This window comes from Notamacropus eugenii, chromosome 1, assembly GCF_028372415.1.
Source record: "Notamacropus eugenii isolate mMacEug1 chromosome 1, mMacEug1.pri_v2, whole genome shotgun sequence".
Taxonomy (NCBI): Eukaryota; Metazoa; Chordata; class Mammalia; order Diprotodontia; family Macropodidae; genus Notamacropus; species Notamacropus eugenii.
Genome location: NC_092872.1, coordinates 514921748 through 514936412, shown reverse-complemented (window position 1 = coordinate 514936412; position 14665 = coordinate 514921748).

Below are 14665 nucleotides of genomic sequence, written 5' to 3'. Positions count from 1 at the left end.
TAGCTTCAGACTCTCTACTTCTTTATTGAAAGAGAAGAGGAAGGATCAGAGAATATTGAGGAACATTAAGAAATAAGGACCGCAAAAGGAAGACTCAAAGAAGTAAAGGTTTTCAGCAAAGGGAGGTAAATAAGAAAAGGTAACAAATTAGAGGGTAAAAAAGTTTGACAGAGTGTATGGGTCGATGGGACAAGCTGATGACAGAGGAGTCTGACTGTGGAGTTGCTGATGCTAAAGAAAGGAAGCGAAAAGGGACTGTCAAGTTATTAAGAGGTTATAATTGGCTGTAAAGAATGTAAGGAGGTAGTTAGAGTTGAGGTATATGTTTTGCTGAAATTTTTCTTTTATTTTTTGGTATAAGAAATGACTTTATGGGAGAGGGTTGAATGGATATATTGGGAAATGTGGTTTATGTGAAAACAAAACAAAAAAATAATAATTTTTAAGAGATAAGGTATTTGCCAATTGTCTTACAAATTTAATCAAAGAGTGTTTAAATTCAAAAAGATAAGGAAAGTAGAAAACTGCTTGTGTGTGTGTGTGTGTGTGAATGTATCTGAACATATATTCAACAAGCTGCATATTTCAGAGCAGCATTAAAATAAAGGAATAAAAATAGGAGTTGAGATAAGATTAAAGAAGACAACAATCCAAGAAATGGACTTGTGGTAAGATCCATAAACTTAAATGTCTGTAGAGAAATGTTTAACAGAGAGAAGAAAGAAAAATTCTTATTTTGTTTATGTTTTCTCTGCCAAGGCACATGATCTTAGCTTTGGAAAAGGACAAACAAAAATGGCTAAGAGCTAATTAATACCTGCGATAAGGAGCTAGGAAGAACACCTAATTGCCCTTGATCAACTCTAGTCACCTGGTCCAACTGAACTATGTCCCCAAATACTGAGAAAACTGGTGGATGTGATTGCTAAGCCATTGTCAATACTATCTGAAAGATTATTGAAAATGGGAAAAGTACTACAAGACTGGGGAACTAAGGTTGTCCCCCCTTTTACAAAAAAAAAAAAAAAAAGGAAGAGAAAAGATTCTGTATACAATGACTGGTAAACCTGACTTTAAGTTCATGGGAAATTTCTAGAATGGATGATTAAAGAGTTAGTGAACTTTTGGAATAAGAAATAGAAATTACAAAGAATCAGCATACTTCCCTACTCTGATTCCTAGATTTCCTCACATGAGAATATTTGTTTAACACATAATGCCATCCTACCCTGCTGACTTTGTTCCTATCTTTTTTTAAAATAAGGAACACCTCAGGACCATATTCCAGACCAGCCTTCTTTCCTTTTTAGACTGAGTTACTAAACTAGCTATCAGGAGAATGCAGTTAGATATAGGTTACATAGATACAGCAAAGCATTTGATAAAGTATATGATTGATATGGAGAAAAAAGAGAGACTAGATAATAGTACAATGGATTTGAAATTGGTTCAATGGCCAAACTCAAAGAGTAGTCAATGATTCAGCGTCACTTTGCCATAGGTCTCCACTGGAGTATCCCAGGGATCTCTGTTTGGCTGGGGATGATTAGCATTTTAAAAATGACTTAAGTAAAGGCATAGCTAACGAATTTACAGATGACACAAAACTCGGGGGAGGGATGGATAGCTAAGGTACTTGAAAACGAAGTCCAGGGGACAATGCTAAATATATTATATGAGATTATGACTCACAAGTCTATGATTCCCCCAAAGTAGGGAAATAACAAAGGTATTCAATGTAAAATATAGATAGGGCATGGAGCAAGTGATTTGTTCCTACACACAAATTTGTCAGTCAAGTAGGATAGAGGTCCTTGGCTGGGAGGGTAAATGGGGAAAGTTTTTAGGAAGTTTATGGAGAAAAGGTTTGAAAGAATAGCTTCTGGTGGGGGTGGGGGTGAGATATAGTCAATCAATTAAGAGGAATAAAAGGATTGCCTTGCTGAAGAAACCAATTAAGGTTAGATAATAAATTTGGAGTGGACTCAACAAGGTTGGATGGCTTTCTGTAGCTCTGTTCAGGAGCAAATGAGAAGAACAGTTGGTGGAAATAATCCAAGACTGGGTTTTGGTAAGGGATGGGGACTATTGTGACAGGGAGGGGAGAGATTAGAGAGTTTAGTTAACATAAGCTGGAAACTGGTGAGGACAGTCAGAGCAGGGGTAATGGTATGAGAAAATTGTGAGGGGGTAGAGGGATCAAAGGTCATGTTTAGATTGAAGGAAGGATTTATGTGAGATAAAGCTTAGGGGGAGATGGAATGGTAGAAACTTAATCATAGAATACTTTAAAAGGTTTTGATCAGAGAAGTAGAACATTTGTGGATAATAGTGATATCCAAGGTGTGACCTATTCCTACTCATGGCTGAAGTGGGGTGGAAAAGATTTGAGGTGGATTTGAGGAGTCTGAGGAAATGAAAGATTTTAATGTTTGATGAGGTATCAACAGGAATACTGAAGTTAGGGAGAAAAGGAACACAGTGAACCAGGTGCTAGACTCATTCAGAAAGGGAGAAGAATGACCTAGTTACTAAGACAACAGCCACCATAATTTGGATAGAGTGAGAAAAAAGTAATAGAATGAAGTCAAAGGAGAAAAACATTGCTGCATGATAGGGGCAAACAGAAAGTCTGGAGATATATGCCATCAGCGTTTTACAGATAACTGGTTGTTCTATGGGCAACTCAAATCAATATGTCCAAAATAGAACTCATCATCTTTTGCTCAAAACATGCCCTTATTCCTAATTTCCCTGTTTCTATCTAGGTCAGCATCATCCCTCTAGCTACCTGCATTCATAACTTCAGAGTCTTCCTCAATTTTTTCTTCTCTCTTACCCCACATGTCTAGTCAATTGCCAAACTTTAACAATTCTGCCTTCATTATATGTTTCCTCCAAATAAAGTGTAAGACCATTGAAGACCATTATTAGGGACAATTTTGTTTTTGTCTTGGTATGTCTGACACTTAGAAAGACTCTGACACATAGGAAGTGCTTAATAAGGGCATGTTGATTGATTGATTGAAACTTCTTTCCCCATCTCCACCTGAGATCAGAGCTCTGAGGAAATGGATATTAATGGGTAGGAAAGGGGGATCATTTAGGGGACATGGGCCACACAAAGGAAGGGCAGATTAGGTTGAAGTGCTATGATCGGAAGTTCTAAGCATCCAGAGAACAAAATAAGGGCCTTAACTGAGTGGTTAGGGGAGTGGGGGATGCCAAAAGAGAAAAAAGGAGTTCCAGAAAGGGAGACAGGATAATTTCACTGAAGGTGGGTCTTGAGATTAAGGGAGTTAAATAATGTGATGGTAGACTCTCCCTGCTATTTTTTTTTTTTAACAGACACACCCATTCCTAGAGGTTCAGAAGCTGAAGAAAGTTAATTCTTGGCAGTTTGACTTCTGAGTTAGAGGGAATAACTCAAGGCTTGATGAAACTACCAAATAAGTTTGCCTGCTCCAATGTCCAGCGACTGAAAAACAATTATCTGACTTGCCCAGGCCACAGTCAAGTCTGTGTATAATAGATAATTGTCTCTTTTGTTCTTAGTTTCCATGAACTGTGGTGAGCTGTGGCTTCAGCTCCTGATACTTTGGGATAAGTAGCTTTCTTTACAGTTTACACCCAAAATAGGATTATTCAAACCCTAAATTCCATTACATTTAAGAGGAACCATGCATCTGTGGATCCTTCTGGATCCAATGGGTGGTAGGCTTTGAACTCTGCAAATGAAAGAACACTTTCCAAATATTAAATGCAGCTGTAGGTAATATGATAGTCTAGTAGCCTTTAAATGAATAAATAAATGAGTGAAAATGGATGAATGAATAAATAAGCACCCACCTTTCCAAAGGCCACCAATGATTAGCCTGCCTGATAAGAGGGATCCCATTATAAAAAGAAGCCCTGGTTTGGGAATTGAAATGTAAGTGGTACTCTCAAAACTGCTTCTAACTAAATGTAGTATGGTCTTAGGCAAATTTCTTCTCACTGGGACTTTAACTTCCCTCTCCATAAAAGAAAGATTCTAAGACTTCTTCTAGCTTTAAAATAGTACATCTGATGAAAAAACATCACAATTTGTGCTACTTGTAAGCTTTCAGCAAGGGACAGAAAAAAATGGGGGAAAAAATGTATGTAAAGTGTTTGGTGAACTTTGAGTTGCAGCTGAATATAAGGTAACTCCTAGGCTCTCCTGGGAGGAGCAAACCAAAGTGATGGCAGAGTTGGTTTTATTGAACAACCAGCACAATAAAAGTCAACAAGAAATTTCATGTCATGGGACTTGGGTCATTTTGTACTCATATTATTATTATTATAGAGGCATATTACTAATATAGAGGATCATGTTATTATTATTAACTAAAAAACTAAATTGATTCTGTTTGAATAGCCTGGAAATGACTCATTGCTGACATGGGAGTCATTTCTAAATCAGCTGTCTTTGTAGTCAGACCTCTGTCTTGCTTGAGCAAACATCAAAATGAGTACAAAATTAGAAGAATAAAAGTGAGAAAGGGATATGGTGAACAACTAAAGCAATTTATTTATATTATTTTATATTCATATTTACTTATGTAAAATATAGTATTTATATTTATTCATATTAAAAAGTTTTTGGCATGAAAGATGGGATCTATATTGTAATATATTATATATTCTTATATGGGCAACTAGATGGCACAGTGGATAAAGCCTGGAATCAAGGAAAACCTGAGTTCAGATTTGACCTCAGATACTTATTAGCTGTTTGACCTCCAGGCAAGTCACTTAAGTTCTGTTTGCTTTAGTTTGCTCATCTGTAAAATGTACCTCCCAAGTTGTTGTAAGGATCAGATGAGATAATAATTGTTAGTGCCAGGAACATAGTGAGCAGTATATAAATGTCTTCTGTTGCAGCTGCTACTGCTGCTGCTGCTGCAGTGACTTGTGAAAGCAACATTAAGGAGTTCAGTGTCATTGTGTGAAAGGGAGTAAGGTGTAAGAACCCTGTAAAGGTAGGAAGGGACCAGCTGATGAAGGTCTTTAAAAGTCAAACAGAAGATTTACTTTTGAATCTGAGGGCAATAGGAACCTCCACAGTGTATTGAATAGAGAGGGAAAATTGTCATACCTGTACTTTTGATAGCTGAGTGGAGGATGGACGAGGTAGGGTAACCTGTGCTCAATCAAACAGCACCAGTTGAACACAGGTCACCAAACAGCAATCACGAGAAATGGACTTTTCAAGCCTGGTGACTAACTACCTTGTAAGATAGGGGTTCTCGTGTTCCTCAGTTGGTGTAACCTGTGTGGCAAGGTATAGCCTCTGGAACATCTCAGAGAAAAGATGATCACCTCCATGGAGATGCTACAGATGATCAAGAAATCCAAGTTAAGGCATGGTTTCACAGGAAATCTGTACTTGTTAATTGTGTAGACAACACAAATCTGAATATATGTGATGGGATTCTATGTATCCTTTGAGTGCATCATACAATTTCTGTATCTGTTTATGGTCTCCTGAGAGTCCTTTATGAGGGATTTTAAGTATTTGTCAATGAACGTTATTAATATTTTGTGTTTTGTGTTAGAGGAAATAAATAGCTCTCCTATACCTGATCTACTTCAAACAATGAGTACCTTTCTAGATAGAAACTTTTAAAATACTTCTAAGGAAGACCTAAACATGAGCCAATCCCCAGACTGAATTTAATCACCATGAAACTAGAGTAGGGGCCCCTTAGTGGGAGAGAGTATTCCAGGCCCCCAGAACCAGCAGGCCAATTACAAAAGCATAATTATTAGAGCAGGGGTTAGTAACTTTTCCAAAAGGTATGCCAAATTTTCATTTACTTGTAAGCATGACCATGTGCTTATGGGGAACAGTCAAGTATATTTTTGTGTGTATGTGAAATGTATAGGTACTGTTACAGTACAAATTTTCTCCATCTTTCTGTCTCTATCTCTCCCTGTCTTCATTTCTCTCTCTGTTTTTCCCTTCTGTCTGTCTCTCTGAGTGTACATATATATACACACACATGTATACACACATATAGATATACATACACATATATAGATATATGTACCATATATAATATATGCATATATAAATATATATGTAAAAACTTGTTTGAAAAGCCTCTTCTCAGGGAATATAGAAAGTGTTACTACCCTTCTAAAGTACATAGAAGTCAAGAGTGTAACTGTATTCTAAAAATAGCTTCTTTCTATGGAGTCAGGAAGAATATCCTCGTATGTAGATACTAGCTTTGTTCCATAAGGATCTAATATATGAGGAGCCTGTTACAAATATGTATAGTCAAGCAAAAGAAATTCTTATATTATCCATGTCTAAAATATGTATGTATGTATATGTATGTATGTATGTATATATGCCTCAGTCTGTAATGTGAGTCCATCACCTCTCTATCTGGAAGTAGGGAGCATGTTTCATAAGTTCTCTGGAATTGTGGCTGGTCATTGTGGAGATCAGAGTTTCTAAGCTTTTGAAAGTTGTTTGTTTTTACAACATTATTATCATTGTATAAATTGTTCTCCTGGTTCTGCTCACTTTGCATTAGTTTATACAAGGTTTTCTAAGTTTCTCTTCATCATTACTTATAACACAATAGTATTCCATCACATTCCTGTATCATAGCTTGTTTAGCTATCCCCCAATGGATGGGCACTCTCAGTTTCCAGTTCTTTGCCACCACAAAATGAGCTGCTATAAATATTTTTTTCCTCTTTCTTTGATCTCTTTGGGGCATAGACCTAGTAGTATTATTGGCAGATCAAAGGAATTAGTATTATTCTGAATACCCCATAAATAAATGAGGATAACCTCCCATAGATTCTTGTAGTAGGAGAGAAAAAGAACAAATTTCCCATGCATACTCCTTGAGGAAACTCATGCTCAAAAAGGAGATAAGGTGCCTTGCAACTGCTACCTTACTCTGGGCAGTTCCCGGTCTTCACCACTCTCATTTGCTGAAGCTCCATTCCGAAGCTTTCAGTCGGAGAAGTTCACAGCCATAGTTCTCCTTTGGCCAACCTCTGCCCCCAACATTGATCCCTACCTCCAAAGCCTCCTCTGTTACTACCATCTCAAGCTTTTTTTTCTTTCTGTCATCACGAGAAATTCTTTTTCTACTTGTTTTTGCTGCTTCTAGCAAGTGTAATTAGTCTTCTAGATTACAACCATCTGTGTGGCAACTCTGAGATAAGTATTATACTATTCAAGTCAAACTGCCTGGGCCACATGCCTAGGGCCTGTTTGCCACAGCCTTTGGTCTCTACTTTTTATCTGCTTCATAGACTACCTAGGTAGACCCCAAAAAACCCCTCAGGTAGTTGCTGTCATGTTGTCCCATTTTCCCCTCTCCACAGACGGTGGATTTCTCCCTCAATTATTTCTTTTTAGCTTTCCCTTGCCTTAGGGGACTGTCTGTTTGCTTCCCCATGTTGTCTATACTTCACAATGAGTTTTTTCTAAACTAGGGATAAATGCATGTATCCTTCTTCCCTGGTACATTCCTGTTCTCTAATCATGACCCCCATCTTCCACCAACTCCTTCCCCTTTTAATTAGCTTTCACAAACCTCAGGAAGGTAGCAAAGCACTGGCAGGTGTGGACAGAGAATCACAAGCTACAGGCCCCTGCTGGCATTTCTGCCCTCACAGAAAAACCTTCTTGCAAACTTAAAAATGTCCAAGCTGGAAGGGGCCTTAAAACATGGGTTATCAGAGTTGGATGGAGCCTTAGAACTTAGAATGTTGGAGCTGGAAGAGGCCTTAGAGATCATTTAGATCAAAGCCCTCATTTGACAGATCAGAAAACTGAGGCCTGGAGAGGAAAGGAGGAGTGCCAAGATTACATAGCTAATAAACAGGTAGCTAGGAAGTAAACACATAGCAAATTTAGGTTTTGAACCCAGATTAGGACTCCTTTCACTTACTAGAACACCCTAGATTCTCTTCACATTCCTGAAATTATATTTGTAGAATTTTTAAAAATTGTCTTTTTTCAAATTTTCCTACATTTCTTTTCTCTGATAGAAAACTAAGCTCAATGTCTTTATTGGATGGAATGGCAAAATGAAAGCCCATTGGAAAAGGTTTCTTGTTTCATTCCAGGTGAAGAAAATATCTTTATGATTTTTGCAATTAGCTTTGGTGATTTGAAAAACTTTTCCCATTACATTTTGCCTTTTCTGTACCACTTGGAGATAGGAATAGTAGCTAAGTGGAAAAGAAGTGAGATGAAAGGTCTCTGATGCAGCAATGTTCCCTCCAAATTATCCATTTATGCAATAACATGGTCTCAATTTCCTATGTTGAAATCAGAATGAAGAAATTAACGTTGAGAATTGGAGGAAGAAAGGAGATGCAACAGAAAGCAGAGGGGGGAAAATCTGAACAAAATTGCAGTTGGAGAATCATAGCCAGAAGATGAGAACCATTAGACATTCTTATGGAAAAGAACAAGCCTTCTCTTTGTGGATCCTTAAATCATTGGGATGGCCTGTGTTGGTAAGGTACGAAAGTCATGTAAAGGAAGAAAAGGAAATGACCAAATCCAGGCCATCTAGGAAGAGGATCCCTACATTAGAATTCAGTAAATCCTTTTATGTGTTTATTAAACATCACTTTTGCCAACCCTGATGCATACTGTATGATTCAAAGTTATTTACTGAAAAGTGAACTTTTCTAAGAACTGAAGAAAGGAGTTTAGTTTTTTTCAGAGATGCTGATTTTCTTTTTAATCCTATTTTCATTCAAAAGATGTTCCCATTCTATTCCAGGGCTGTACCTGAAGCAGCATGTGATTTTGTTTGTGGGACATAACTTTGAAATTTGATGGAACACTTTCCCAGACATTTTGCTTCCTTTTTAGGTTATGCAGTTAACCAGCAGACTCTCGACATCAGACATATCTGACTGAAAAGGAGACACCCCCTGCCTCCCAAAATAATTTGAGCCATTGATCACACTTTGTCCGTGTTAAAAGGCCCTTCTCTATGAACTTAAGTGAATCTAATTTTCTTAGAAAAACAACCCATTCATTAAAAAACAAAAGACAAAAACCTATGGCTATCATTATATACAGAAAATAAAAGTAGAAATCTATAAGGCAAAAAATAGATAACAATAAGGATGATGGCCATTTAAAAAAAAAATAACATTCAAGAACTGATGCAACCAAAGGAGTTTTATCTCTCTCAAAGTAGTTACCCTAAAAGGCCGGATACTTACTCCAATGATGCAGCCCTATTCTAAACATGTTTGGAGCTCCTCTTTGAAATTGTCACCAGTGCCTTGAATCTCCTTAAGGATAATAATCCTAATAATGATAGCTAATATTCACTAAGTGTTGCAAAGAGGTAGCATATATTTGTCCTTTGAAAATACACTGGATTTTTTGAAATAGGCAAAAGTTTTTTGGAGGCTGAAAAATGAGGTGAGTGTACAATTTGGATAAAAATTCTGATTTTTAAAATAACATGTTATTATAGTATTGAGAAACTTACCTTCAGCAATTTGTAAACGGACTATAAAGACAAACCCCAAAGAAATATTTCCTAAGTGTATGGGAAGAGGAAGAATGGCAGCATTGTTATGATACATATTTATTTTTCTAAGGGAACATTTTGGTGGTAAAAATGCTCCTTTGAACCTGATAGGTAAGTTTGTTAAGAAGCAAGTCATGTTACCTTAGGAGCATAGCTTCTACAAAAATACTATAGCTTATATCAGCAGATACTATCTTTCTAGAAAGAATGCTTGTTACTGAAGCTTACCACTACTAGAAGATTCCTGGATAATCCAATCAATCCATGATCTCATTGGTAGGGTATTCCCTCCAATTTTGTATATGGAAATATAATCACACACATCCCAAATGTAAATTTGTTGTATCTTCCCACAAATCCTCCATAAAGTATCTGCCAAAGTGATGAAAGCCTTCATTTTATTTTTCTTAAATAATGATAATAGCTCATTTTACTAATATGTATGTGTGTATTTAAAATTTCCTTATAAACAGTATTATAAGGTAGATAATGCGAGTATTATTATCCCCAGATGGGGAAACTGAGACCTAGGAAAAGTTAATTTACTTGCCTAGAATCGCACAACTGAAAAATGTCTGCCTTAGAATTCAGACTCAGATTTTCTGATTCTATTCCCCTCCAAGGCTTTTCCATTATAGCATGTGACTAGTTCGTGGGGGTTGATGCCACAGCCCTCCAGATGTCTAAATGTTGTCCCTTGCCCACTGCACACGCCAAACCCACCTCCTTTGCCAGTTTGATACTCCACTGAAACTCTTTACAATGCAGCTTTGGAGTCCAAAGACCTGAAATTGAGTCTTTGTGTTGCCCACATATTCCTTATGTAACCTTGGGCAAATCACTTTCTTTCCCTGAGCCTCAATTTCTTATCTGCAAAATGAGAGGTTTATCTTAGATGACTCCAAGGAAACCCAGAAATCTTTGGGTCATTTCTGATTCTTCAGAGGTTACTGCATCTCACAACCCACAAAATCACCAGCTGCATATTGGTACTAAAGACTTTTGGAGCAACAAGCAACTTGGGATCTTTGAAACTAAAACTAAAGAAACGAGGAAAATTCCCATCCCCTCTTAACTGATGAGGGGGTACAACTTCAAAAGATGTCTTCCAGGGAATAGAAGTGAAATAGGCTATGAATCACAGCTATCCCTTTGTATGAAGCTGATAGGAATCAAATACACAACTGCTGGGCCTTCTTCAGTGCAGGATACTGACCAAGAAAGCAAGATCAGACAGATTTCTTCAGCCAGTAATGAACTGTTCTCCATCAGGTCCCCTTATAGCACTTTGCTACCTCTCCTATGAACTTATGGATATTCTAGGAGGCAATGGGAATGTTGGATAGAGAGCCAGCTTCAACCAGGGAGGATTCAGGTTCACATTCAGCCTCTGACATGACACTGTGTGACCCTGAGCAAGTCACTTAACCTTCAAGTGATTTAAGTAATTCTCTTAAGTTTCAGAGAAGTTGCTGACATGCATTAGTTCAGGGAGTTTCTTCACAAGTACTCTGTACCAATGGAATCACAGGGTTCACTCCCTATTCCTCGGATCATAAGAATTGGAATAGTATTCTATTCTAACATTCTCCTTTTCACAGATGAATCCTGTTTAATATGTGCTGTGTATCTTCCCCAATGCCTAGTGCAGTGCTCCATATATAGTAGGGGCTTAATAAACACTTACTGAATTGAACTAGTGGAAGGGCAAAGCCTCCAATGCCATTTTTTCCAATCTTTGTCTCTCTTACTGTATATATACATGCATGAAGAGGATGACTTATACAAACTTAGCCCTCTTTATAGAGCCTCAAGATCTGAACAAACTAAACTTTCAACGTGAAAACTTTTTTTATTCTCCTTTTCCTCCTCGAGTGGTGAAGAATTTATGAAGGGCTTCATTAAATATTGGCTTAAAGATATCTGCTATCACCAACTTACCAAGAAAAAAAGGATATCAAAGCCCTCTGAACTGATCAGTGGTTCAGGTGCTAATAGTGTATTATAGTCTGGAGGTGACTAACTCCCCATTTCATTATAATAGCCTTTTCCTAATTCAGACATCCAAAAGGTAAATTCAAAGGCAAATGCTTGCTGGAAGGATTCAGGACAAATATTCTTTGCAGACACTACTGGCAACTGACTGTTTGCTACTAGAGTCCTTATTGTAGTTTCATAAGGAGATATGTATCCTGGTTAAACAGGAATGACCATTACAAAAATTTTGGATTTGGAGTCAGAAGACGTGCTTACTTGTGTGACTTGAATTTCTTCATCTGTAAAATCAGAAGGTTGCACTACTAAGTGATTTTCCTGGTCCTTGCTACTTTATTGTGTTATCTTACTCTCAATTCAACATTTTTAAGTGCCTGCTATGTATAAGGCACTGGAGATCCAAAGATTAAAAAATAAACAGCCCTTGTCTAAAAGGACTTACATTCTACTGAAAAGAAACATATCGATAAGTGAATACAATGTGTATATATGTGCACACACATAATATATATTACATATACAAATATTGACAAATACCATGTATATACACACGTGTGTGTATTGCCAATGTAAATGCACAGAACTTTGTTTACCTGAAAGCAACTGCATACATATAGATACTGTATTTACTTGTTAGTATACATGTTATACGTATCTATATATACACATTGTATTTACTTATTGATATACATGTATCTTATTAGGTGGTATTATAAGTATATGTGTGTATATATCTCCAAAGAGATTTCAAGAGAGTGTTTACCAGTGTGGGGTAGGAAAGAGAGGAGATTAAGAAAGACCTTGTAATTGTGGTAGCAACTGAGTTAATTGTGGAAGGAAGTTAAGGATTGTAACAGATGAGATTGAGGAGGGAATATATTCTAGACATGAGGGAAGCCAAGACATGGAAACAGGAGAAGGAAGTCACTTCTGATGTCTGGTTCTCAGCAGAAGAAATCTCCAACAGGATAGCATTATAGCAATTACTTTGAGAAAAATCTAGTTATCATAAAATCCCATTCGGCATCCAAAGCCCTTCATTATTTGACCCCCTCATACCTTTCTTATACCTTCTTTACTTCCAAGCACTCTGTGATCAGTGACACCTGCCTTCCTTTGCTGTTCTTCCCACAATAAACTCCACCTCCCAACTCAGGCATTTTCTCTGGCTCTCCTCCATGCCTGCAATGCTCTTCTTTCCTAGCTCCACCTCCTGCCCTCCCTGGATTTCTTCAAATCCCAGCTAAAGTCACCTTCTCCAGGAAGTTTCTTTCTTCATCCCCCTTAGTACTAGTGCCTTCCTTCTGTTGTCTCTGATTTGTACTGCATATAACTTGTTGGCATATATTTGATTGCATCATCTGTGTGTGTGTGTGTTCGTCCTTCGTTGTTGAAGAAGACCATGCCATCAGAGAAATGATGACATGACTTGCACTTGACTTTGTTTTGAGTGAGGGAGGGCTGTACAGGTCACCAGCCTCACTTCTCCAGAACTATCTGAATCCAGTGACCAGATATTCATCAGGATGACTGGAGATGGCCCAGGATGAGGCAATTGGGGTTAAGTGACTTGCCCAAGGTCACACAGCTAGTGAGTGTCAAGTGTCTGAGGTGATATTTGAACTTGGGTCCTCCTGACTCCTGTACTGGTGCTCTATCCACTGCACCACCTAGCTACCCCTGCATTGTCTCTACCATTACACTCTACACCACTCCCTTGAAAGTAGGGGCAGTTTTTTGCCTTCCTTTATATACCCAATGTTTAGTACATACTAGGCACTTAATAAATGCAAGTAGATTTCTTAATCATTTAAGCAATTTGATTGCCTGAATGAATGCCCCACTATCTCTTATTTAATCTGGACCATGCCAGTTAAGTGACTTTGCCTTACCAGAGCTGATTTCTAAAACAAATAACTACAAAATTGTAATATTGCTACTTCCCACCATAAATTTGATAACTTTAATTTTTCATAGTATTTAGAATAGGAAGGGATGTGAGAGATCTTATCCAATCCCTTAATATAAAGAATAGAAAACTGAGGTCCACTGAGGCTAAAAAGCTTGTAGGAAGTTACACAGGGAGTAAAAGCAGAACCTATATTTGAATGTCTTCTGCTTCTAAATCCAGAGTTCTATTAAACTGTGTCAAAGTCTTCATAACCAAGCAGAACTCTTTATATGACTTGGCTAAAGTACAATAAGATAATTAATAAACATTTATGCATTAGAATGGAATTCCAGAAAGAGCATAGAACATAAAAACAATCATAGAAACTGCCCTGGTCAGGAATAAAATTAGATTGGAATTCCAGCTCAGACATTATTAGCCAAAGTGATTTGATTTCTCTGAACCTGAGATTTTTCATCTTTAAAAGGAGAGGGCTGGGCCAGATGATCTCTAAGATGTCTGCCAGCTCTAACATTAGATTGCTCCCAATTCCGTTGGTTATTTGACGTTGTCTTGGGGCAAATTTGTTGACAGGATGGGCTCTAGATTTGTTTGAAGTAGTAAAATCCTCAGTGTACTCTTGGACTTGTGAGACGGGAGACACATAGGTGCAGGATCTGAATAAGTCAGGATATAGTCTTTGTCCCATTTATGTTGACAATAACATTCATCAGTTTAAAAGCCAATCTGATGCATGACTTCCAGCTTCCCTGCCACTCACCTTCAACACCACTCGAGTGGGGGATCAACCCAAGATCTGTATAGGGAGATGCTGTCAGATATGGTGCCAAGTCCTTCTGTGTTCCCTTTATCTTAGAAGTAAGTGGTAACACCTGGAGGGGAAACGGTTAGAACTGCGCATATGGTGAGAGATGTCTGCATTTTGGAAAGGGGCCAAACAGATTACAGTGACAGACATCTATTAGTGTGTGGTTCAGTGAAAGGTAAACTTTTTAGGCTGAGAAGGGAAGTGAATGAGTCCAGTCTTTCCCAACACACATTTACAACATATCCATAGTTTGTTAAAGGACTTTTCAAACTACCCAGAAAACTAATTCAGGTTTTTCCAAAGTCCATGTCTTTAGACACAGTTCCTATTTGAGACTGCCAATACAACACTTTTGCTCAAGCGGAACTCCATATTTCCGTTTACCTTAGG